At 38.3% G+C, this 9148-nt stretch overlaps 1 long non-coding RNA gene across 1 annotated transcript; it reads left to right on the top strand.

Annotated features, from left to right (window-relative positions):
- Positions 1 to 1350: 1350 nt before the first annotated feature.
- On the top strand, positions 1351 to 7391 carry LOC129146935 (uncharacterized). The gene is made up of 3 exons (XR_008554320.1): positions 1351 to 1438; positions 5460 to 5709; positions 7155 to 7391. It is a non-coding gene; the product is annotated as an uncharacterized LOC129146935 (long non-coding RNA).
- The last annotated feature ends 1757 nt before the right edge of the window (positions 7392 to 9148 follow it).

Genomic DNA, 9148 nt, shown 5'->3' with positions numbered 1-9148 from the left:
GGCAGGGCAATCCTAATGGTTGGAGAGCAGAAAAGCCTGAAAAACAATTTACCCTATACCATGTTATATAAATTATTAATGTCAGATGTGCAGAGAATTTAGGAAAGGACAATGTAGAGGCTCATCATCTCCAGAAGGATGATCTAAAAACCCAGAACTGGAAGAAGCTCTCCAAATGGTAGACCCTAACTGGGGCCCCAATACATTTAGTGGGAACAGATCTGGATTATCTCAATCTCTGTACCTGCTCTGAATAATAGTCCCTGGACAATCCCTCTGACAAGAGAATGGGGTAATGCTAGTCTGGGTGACTTGCCCTGTGGTTTGTAGGTGGGAGAGGCAGAGGAATATTGACTGAGTGATCAAATAATGACAAATGTCCACTCCTTTGCATGATGCATGGTACATTTTATCAAAAAAGAGGTGAAAGAGACTACCCAAAACTTCATTTTGGGTATCACAGTCTCCCCCACCCCCCCACCATTTCTGTTCTCTTTTCCCTGCTTTTTCATTTTATGTTTGGATTGTGTTAAATTGGATGTTATGAAAAACAAGAAAAATTAAAGACTCCTATGCTTTAAGATTTTTGGCACATAAACTTTGATACTATTTTTCTATGTAGAACAGCTGGCATAAGAGCTTTCTGGGATTCTTTCCCCCAAGTTTTACCATTGAAATGGAAATATGAAGGCTTTTATAGGCAGATGTGAGCTAACACTGATCTTTAAAAAAAATGTGTCAATACAACATACTATAACCAAAATAAATTTCCTTAGTCATTGAAACTAATTGAATTTGGGACTAGGAAAAGCAGCCTGTTCACACATTTATTCATTGTTTATAGGTAAGAAGATACCAAATTTTCCAGGTGAATGATGCTCCTGATAAATATATCTCTGTCCTGTGGACAATAAAATGATTCAACAAATGCCATATGTAGTATTTAGCTCTCAAGGAAACCCACGGCCTAGTTGGAACACATCCTATTTGCTGTGCCTACTGAAGGGTAATGTGAACAGATTGCTGGTAATAGCTCCCTCCACAGTGTCTGTCAGACATAAAGTGCCAGATCAAGTACTGACCACATGCAATGTGGACACCACCACTTTTCCACTTCCCTAAGTTTCTAAAAAGCATCAAAGAGAAATAAAGAGAATAAACTTCAAGAGCAATATTCAGATAACAATAAATTATTGCATGATCACTAACCATTTTATTATAAACAAAAAAGCAATACTGATTAAAAACAAATGGTAACCATTGAAATTTTAGTTGTTAATAACAAACATTTTTATGTAATTATTATTAACTTTCTTGCAGGAATTCTATTACTATATGTATTATGGAAAGGAATGCCATCATATCAAAAAAAATTATTATTTATATGTAAAAGAAGTGGCCTCATGTGGGTGGATAAGACCAAAATAAAGGTGGACTGGTGAGTGATAAAGTCAAAGTTCTACTATTTAAATCATAGTTGGTTACCAAGAATTGCATATAGGCTACTGAAAATATATACTATTATGCATGATTTATATATTATTTTGATACTCAAAAGGTGGTGTGTGAACCTGCATATATATTTGTTGATATAGCAAATTATTTGACTCTACCCTATATCTACTAAATCTGAAATTCTGGGAGCTGGGCCAGCTGTCTGTGTTTTACAGGTCCTTCACGTGCTCTGGTGTGCACTAAGATTTGAGATGCACCGTCTTAATGAGTTTTGAGTGCTCCCCTGCAGGACTGAGCAACTGCCCAGGCAGTTGGACTTGATGATGCAGGTGGATGTTATGTGCAGGCCTCTTGTCTACAGTCAATTCTCATAGCAGTAAACCAACTTAGTAGACCTCTGTTGTTGAAATGACTTCTTTCACCTAAAACTCACTTCCACACATTATCTGAGTTGAGACAGTATCATTTTCCTTATCAATTTTTTAAATCATCAACAGAAACTTTTCAGGTTACTTTCACTTCTAGAGCTAGATCCTCTATCTTTTTTTTTTTTTTTTTTTTTTTTTAAAGATTTATTTATTTATTTATTTATACATGCACTGGGTACAGTCAGAAGCGCGGGAGGGTGAGAGAATTCACCAGAGCCAGAGCGGGGAGCAGAGCAGGCAGAAGGACCGAAGTACACTGCTGAGGGGAGCAGCGGGTGGCAGGAAGAGGTCTGCGCGCCATGTGGGACCCTCCTCTGGTGGCCGGGGAGCCGGGGAGCAGCCGGGGATCGAACCGGCGCTGCAGAGGCTGAGGGCAGCTTCGCAACCCAGCGATCAACCGCTGCACCACCGGGGAGGCCCTAGATCCTCTATCTTTAAGCAAGCTGTAGAATATATAAATGCTGTGTCTAATAGTTAATATAACTATGGATTTTCTTCTTTATAATGTGTATTCTTTAAAAAGTCATTTTTCTTTTTAATTATTTTTTTGCAATACTGGAAGGCTTAAATTTTCTTACATCACTTAGAGTAGGACAAACTCCCTCAACCTCTCTGCTGGCCCAAGTTATAGAATTCAGTTATTATTATTCATATGTTCATTAAAAATTAATTTCAGCAGGATACTTTTTGGACCAGTGACCAATCAGCATCAACAATTTATTAAATGTATATAACAACCTAATACCCTGTTCTAGAAGTGGCATAAATACACACACACATACATATTCATACACACATACATACATGTGTTCTATAATGCTCAATACATAATTGAGACAATTAGCCTGTGGCTAAGGAGGAAATATAAACTTGAAAAAGTCAATGACAAATCAGATAATAGCCTAAGAGTTTTCTCTAGGCACTATATGAATAAATATAAAATAAATGGCAAATTCAGTCAAAAGAAAGAGATCTCTGGATTGGATAGGTCTGGGAAAGCTACACTCAAGTTTCCTTTACTGAGCAGATGTTTAAGAACTTGCTCCATGAAGGACCTTGTGCAGGTCCTGGAAACAATGCTAAACTTAAGCTAGGCTTCAGGGAAAGGCCAATAAAATGCAGGAATAGCTCAAGCAAAGGTATGGTGTGAGGAGTTAATATAATGGTATGGTAAGCCTCTCCTTGCATATCTCCAAAGAAGCCTGAAGCATGATTGTCCATCAACAATCCCAAGGGGGAGTGGCCTTTATATAGTCTTTTCTGTTAACTTTGATGCTTTTGCTGGAGCTATGAACCATGTCATACCAGCTTGTCAAAATTGCTTTGCACAAACATTGAGATTGCTGCTGTGCATCTGGTTTCATTGTCAGAGTCTGAGTTTCAGTTGCCATGCATGGTCATGTTGTGGGATGTACTTATGTGGCTAGACATCCATAAAAGCCTTGGTCCATGAGACTTAAGTCAACTTCTCTGAGTACAGACATTCTACACATGTCCTCTGCAGAACTGAAGCACATCTTGTAGGGCCTTTGGTGGTGAAGGAATTGAAATCTTGTATTTATCTCATCTCTCTGGATTCTACCCAATGCATATCTTTTTCCTGCACTCTCTGTTACAATAAACTTTAGACATAAGTATAACTTGATATACAGTCAGAAGTTTTTCTAGCAAATCAGTCCTAGGACTCCCTGAAATATATGGCTGTGACATGATTCAAAATGAACATGAATTGGGCCTCCCCGGTGGCGCAGCGGTTGAGCGCTGGGTTGCGAAGCTGCCCGCAGCCTCTGCAGCGCCGGTTCGATTCCCGGCTGCTCCCCAGCCACCAGAGGAGGGTCCCACATGGTGCGCAGACCTCTCCTGCCGCCTGCTGCTCCCCTCAGCAGTGTACTTCGGTCCTTCTGCCTGCTCTGCTCCCTGCTCTGGCTCTGGTGAATTCTCTCACCCTCCCGCGCTTCTGACTGTACCCAGTGCATGGATAAACGAAACAAACGAACAAACAAATAAATAAATAAAACATGCCTCTATAAAAAAAAAACAAAACAAAATGAACATGAATTTTTGGGAGTAGAGACAATAAATATTTAGATCTTATGGGAAAATTCAATTCTTTCTTACCTATAATAAGTAAGAGGTATATGGGTATTCATTGTACTTTGCTTTAAAAGTTCCTAGTTTGAAAATTTTCAATGTATAAATTTATAAAAAATGAATAGCATGGGGCAAATATTAAGTCCTCAAAATATTAGCATCTTAAGCTTATATAATGTTATAATGCACTGTTATTTCAATATATATTTTTTTAAGAATCAGGAGTAGAAAGCAGAAGTAAACCAATTATTGTGTATGTGCATGGACATGTGTGTATATGTAATCATAGAATTATTTGTCTTGAAGAGTAGAAGTTTTACATGTCATTGTTTAGTAAAATCTATCCAGCTTTTCTTGTATGTTTGCATGTGTATTTTTCATTGCTTTTTGCACACTCCTTCCCTGGATAGGTAGAGTGCTTTAGAAACATAATAGAACCTGAGTTCGTGGGATGGAAGTGACATGAGACTGTGGTAATAGAGCCAAGAGGATAATTACCAAGTTAGTTTCCTGTGGAGTTACTGGGTCAGCAGTGCCAAGAGCAATAACGTGGGGTCAGGAAGCCAAATTCAGATAGGACACTAAGAAGCAGTAGCTCTAATCCAAAGCTAGTTGGCTTGACAGAAAAGGCAATGCAATAGCAGTTCAAGCAGAGAGGAAGACAGACAAGACAGGAATGAGCTCTGAGAATTTCTTTTTTTAGCTGGTTCCTGTTACAGCTAAGAGAGAGAGGGTATGTCCTGAAATGACTGATGAAGCTGGGGAGAAGACATCTGTAAACTTACAGAGTTCTCCACATCTGGAGATTGGATAAAAATTCACTCATATTTTCTTCTAGTTTATTATTTGCAATTTTACATTTTATATTTTAATTTCTCTGGCTAGATTGTTACATCTATATATATATGAATGCAATTGGTTGATTGTGTGCTAACTCCTTCAGGTTTTATCAATAGGATTTGCTCTGTAGTCAAGACCAAGAATTCTGGAGTCAGACTGCTTGGGTCCCAATTTTCACTTTAACATCTAGTAAATAATCAGCAATATTGCGGCCTCCCTGGTAGCAAAACGGGTTAAGATACAGCACAATAAACCTATCCACAGCCACTGCTGTAACAATTCGATCCCAGGCCAGGGAGGAGACCCACATGGCGCAGCAGACCTCTCCTGTCTCACCCACTGCTCCCCTCAGCAGCATATTTCAGTACATCTGCCTGTTCTGCTCCCCACTCTGTCTCTGGTGAATCCTCTCACCTCTTGCATCTCTGGCCTGCATCCAGCTCTTGTATGCATAAATAAATAAATCTTTAAAATAAATAATCAGCAATATTACTTAACCACTCAATATCTCACATTCTTCTTCTATAAAATACATACAAAAATATTATCTGTCATAGGGTTGTCATGAAGATTAAGTGAGATATGTATATCACTGATAGAGAGTAGATATGCCGTAAGTTTTTACTCTTTTAATTGTATTTGCAGCTTCAGAAGGAATTACAAATAAGAAAAGAAGGGGTTTGGATTCCAAAGAATCAGGAGCAAGGTGGTGAAATGAGAGTTTTCAACCATCATCCCGACACAGATAAACATAACTTTGTGGGAGCCCAGAGTCTAATGGAAAAGTTCAAGCACAACACTGGAGCAAGAGATACTTGAGAAAGTTCTGGAAAATCTAATGTACACATGGTGACTGTATTTAACAATATTGTATTGTACACTTGAGATTTACCAGGTGAGTAGATTTTTTTTTAGATTTATTTATTTATATAAGCACTGGGTACAGTCAGAAGCGCAGGAGGGTGAGAGAATTCACTAAAGCCAGAGAAGGGAGCAGAACAGGCAGACTGACGAAATATAGTGCTGAGGGGAGCAGCGGGCAGCAGGAGAGGTCTGTGCGCCATGTGGGACCTTTGCTCGGCGGCCAGGGATTGAACCGGCCCTGCAGAGGCTGCGGGCAGCTTCGCAACCCAGTGCTCAACCGCTGCACCACCAGGGAGGCTCAGGTGAGTAGATCTTAAGCATCTTAAGCACTTGCTGCCCTCACCCATAAGATAATTATGGGTTGAAATGGATATGTAAATTGCCTTCATTGGATAATCATTTCACAATATACATATCACTTACCATATTGTACATGTAAAATATATACAATTTTTATTTATCAATTTTACTTCACAAATTTGAGGAAATAAGTATCAGTATGAATTAATTGATTCAAGATAAATATAGGAATATAGAAATAGAATATCTGTATATACACATAGATACAAGTAAATATTAATGCACGTATAGATCCCTGGCTATGTCTGCTGAGAGGATTAGAAACAAAGATAGCTCAGTAGCAACAAATATATCCAGTACCCAAATTTTGTTTTGTAAATGCAATTTTCTTAAAAAAATAAAAAAAACCTGGGAGAGACAAAAAGACCCTGGAACATCTCATAATGCCAAAAAACAAATGGTCACAAACTAATGGGGATTTGTTGAAATCCCCATTAACACATAAAGACCAATATGAAGGGAGTCCCCATGGCCAAATCTAATATAATTTAAGCAACAAAATACTGTTACTAATATATTTTAAGCCATGGAATAAAATCAGTATCTGTGTGACCATAGTGATAATAAAATTAATAAAGGGCTGGTAGAGTAGAAAAAATTCTTTACTGTGTAATTCAAAGTAATAAATGTTGACGAGGTAATTGAAATAGAAATCACTATTTGCCAAACACCATAGTAAAAATTGTTTCTGATAAGAATATTTAATGGACTCTGAAATTGGTAGGCAACTTACAGAGAAATAAGATTTTTTGCGTAATGTCAAAATATCTCCTCAGAAGATGCTTATGCAAAGAGAAAATATGTGAAGGTTACGAGTGAGAAAGGATTGGAAACTATCACAGGTTAAAGAATCTAAGGAAATATGATAATTAAATGTATTGTGTGATTCTGGATAGCTGTGTTCTGGTCCAGGAAAAGGATAACATTAATAGGACAGTTGACAAAATTTGACTATGTTCTGTAGATTAGTTAGTGGCATTTATTGGTATTATTTCTTTGGTTTAGATCATTCACTTTTGCTATGTAACATTTAACATTTGGGGAAGTTGAATTAAGGAAATATAGGAATTCTTTTTTTTTTTTTTAAAGATTTATTTATTTATTTATTTATACAAGCACCTGGTACAGTCAGAAGTACGGGAAGGTGAGAGGATTCACCAGAGACAGAGCGGGGAACAGAACAGGCAGACCAACGAAGTACACTTGCTGAGGGGAGCAGGGGGTGCTGCAGGAGAGGTTTGTGCGCCATGTGGACCCTCACCCGGCGGCTGGGTATTGAACTGGCACTTCAGAGGCTGCGGGAAGCTTTGCAGCCCAGCGCTCAACTGCTGTACCACTGTGGAGGTCCGAAATACGGGAATTCTTTTGTATATAGTTTGGGATCTCTTTTGTAAGTCTGAAATTATTTCATAATGAAAATTTTAAAAATAAAAGATTTTTCATGTTCACCAAATTATTTCCAGACTCTTCTAATATATATCTTAGCTATTGATATATATTTATATATAACTTGGGTTTTCAAAAAAGATTTATTTTATTTATTTATGCATGAGCTGAGGTATAGACCAGAGGTGTGGGATTGGGGACAGTGAAAGGATTCACCAGAGACAGTGAGGAGCAGGACAGGTAGATTGACTGAAATACACTGCTGAGGGGAGCAGCGGGTGAGACAGAAGTCTTCTGCACCATGTGGATTAGCTCTCTGCCAAGGGGTCAAACTCATGCCACAGTGGCTAGTGATAGCTTGATAGGGCTGAGACTTGAACCCCTGCACCACCAGAGAGGCCCTATACTCAGTTCTTTTTCAGTGTTGTCTCTTCTCACAATGACCTAGCTTAAATTCTTCCTACCTAAATATGTGCCCCACATAGTCCTATCTCTGCTGCATGACTTCATTCCTTGGTCACAGATCTTAGGTAGAGATATGGCCAAAACTGTGTTCATAAGATGCTTTCTACTACAAATTCAAAATTGGGGCCACAGTGTTCTTATTTAGACAGAGCTACTGTCTTAAGTGAAGGAATTAAAAAAAAACTTCAGAGCTGGAGTACAGTTATATCCTGATGTGTGAACTGGGTGGCAGAGATAGTTGTGATTGTATATGACATGTTGAATTTTTATAGTACGTTTTACTCCAAAGCTCAAGCCAGCTGCCAAGAGGCAGAAACCACACCTGTTGACTTTACGGAAATCATTTAATATAGATAATTGTTAACTAGGTATTGATACAGTGAAAAGGAAAATGGTGATATCATGAAGATAGCAATTGCACGGAGCTGATATTACTGTTAGGGTTGGATGGAACAAGGGGACATACTTGGAACTATTAAAACATAAAAGCTTAGGGGAGGATCCAGGAAGAAATTTGTGGAAGATCACAGTCCAGCATCACTAAACATACTATGGAAGGGTTTGATGCAGAGAGACAGGCACATCATAACTGATACACTAGCTCAGGTCATTTGCTGTTATTTGCAAACAAAGAGTTCTAACAAACAAATAATATTTTGTATTACAATGTATACACTCTCCAAGATGATTTCAAATGGTTGCATAGTTTTTAATTGTATGCATGTAGTACAGTGATTCACAGACCTCTGCTTTTAAGTCTAGGTTGTTTCAGTTATTCCTTGTTATGCACAACATTGGTATAAACATCCTGCCCATTCTTCACTGTACAATTATCTTTGTATATTTTTTTTCTTCTATGAATCAATTCCTATAACTTGTGGGTGAAAAGATGCACATTAAAAATCAAAACTTCGCTGTGAAGCTCTTGGCAGCCTCTGCAGTGTGGGTTTGATCCTGACTGGCCGGCGAGAATCCCACATGGTGCCACAGACCTCTACTGTCATGCCTTCTGCTCCCCTCAACAGTGTATTTCTGTGGTCTGCCTGTTCTGCTCCCAGCTCTGCCTCTGGTGAATCCTCTCACCCTCCCACGCCTCTGGCCTGTACCCCTGCTCTTGTATAAAAATAAATAAATCTTTAAAATAAAATAAAAATAAAAGTTTTTTGTGTTGGAAAATTCTGTATCTATAGAAAAATTACTTGAATAGACAGAACACCTTTTTAAACTTTTGGCTAAATTCAAAAATGTTTTTCACTATC

The sequence above is a fragment of the Talpa occidentalis genome, unplaced genomic scaffold (assembly GCF_014898055.3).
Source record: "Talpa occidentalis isolate TD23 unplaced genomic scaffold, MPIMG_talOcc4v2.1 talOcc4.5, whole genome shotgun sequence".
Lineage (NCBI taxonomy): Eukaryota > Metazoa > Chordata > Mammalia > Eulipotyphla > Talpidae > Talpa > Talpa occidentalis.
Note: the sequence above shows the minus strand (reverse complement) of the source record. Positions and strands in the feature narration are given on the sequence as shown.